The sequence below is a fragment of the Anopheles funestus genome (assembly GCF_943734845.2).
Source record: "Anopheles funestus chromosome X unlocalized genomic scaffold, idAnoFuneDA-416_04 X_unloc_38, whole genome shotgun sequence".
Taxonomy (NCBI): domain Eukaryota; kingdom Metazoa; phylum Arthropoda; class Insecta; order Diptera; family Culicidae; genus Anopheles; species Anopheles funestus.
In genome coordinates, this window is record NW_026045163.1 from 4,597 (window position 1) to 5,000 (window position 404).

A 404-nucleotide genomic window follows, 5' to 3' on the forward strand; every position below is an offset into this window, starting at 1 on the left:
GTCTTACGCGATTTGATACCAAGACACCAGAACGAAAGTTAGTTGAAGAGTGATTAAACTCTTATGAAGAATGGTTGTGCAATCACAACTTATGACTTTAACCTATAAAGTGGATATGGACTATCATTATAACATGGGGCACACACCATGTTCTCGATCCAATCCACGCACACGAGTTGCCTGAGTAGCGACAGGTATACCGATGTGCAATACGTATCCGGCCATAGGCACGGAACGAACAGGAACTGTGGTGCAGACATACAAGGGCCATGGGGCGGTACGCAAAGGATACGGATGAGCGAGTATGCAGGCCCAATACTCAATAGCTCGATCCGATCCAAGCACATGAGTTGACTGCGGCGCCAGGTTAACCGATGTGCTAAGAGAGTTGTTCCTGGGCCTTC